We start from the raw sequence: 698 nt of genomic DNA, 5'->3' as shown, positions 1-698 counted from the left end.
CCGGCGCCTCCTTCCGCCAGCGCCTCCCTCCTTTGCCGCCCGTGGACCCCGAGCGCCGCCTCCCTCCGCCGCCTCCTCTTCCCCCTCCGTCGCCGGCCGCCGTCTTCCCCGCGGTCTCCGGCGAACTCCCTCGAGCCAGATCCGATCGGCCGCCCACGAGGTTGACCTCTCCTCCTCCCCGAAAATCTCCGAGTCCTGTGATTTTTACGATATATGCCCCTGTTCATTGCATCGTAACTCTCTGCATATAGCTCCGTTTCGTGCGTGTAATATATCGAAATGTTCACCTCGTGATGCTCTACATTTTGTTCCATTGCACTATGTTCATTTGAGTCCATCTTGATGCCCAAATCTCTGGTGCAAGAGTGCTAGTTGCTGTTATCTGCTGTTACTTATCAGAACTTGGTGATTTGTTATTTTTGTTGCATTTAATCTGTGCATCTTATGGGCATGAGCTCTACATATGTTTTGTTGTATGCCATGCCATCTTTACAGAGGTTTATGCCATGTATTTTTGTGATCTCTGTCGTGACTAGAACAAGCATGCAAACTAGGCTCCATAATGTTTCTGATTTCAGAGACAGTAGTTTTTCCAAGTCTGTGACTGCTGTTATTTTGTTGCTGTGTATCCATGTGGCTACAGAGAGATCCATGCTTATTTTGGAGATGTTCAATAAGGATGTTTTGTAGATATTGTT

Source organism: Triticum aestivum, chromosome 4D (assembly GCF_018294505.1).
Source record: "Triticum aestivum cultivar Chinese Spring chromosome 4D, IWGSC CS RefSeq v2.1, whole genome shotgun sequence".
NCBI lineage: Eukaryota > Viridiplantae > Streptophyta > Magnoliopsida > Poales > Poaceae > Triticum > Triticum aestivum.
This window is presented reverse-complemented; position numbering follows the sequence as displayed.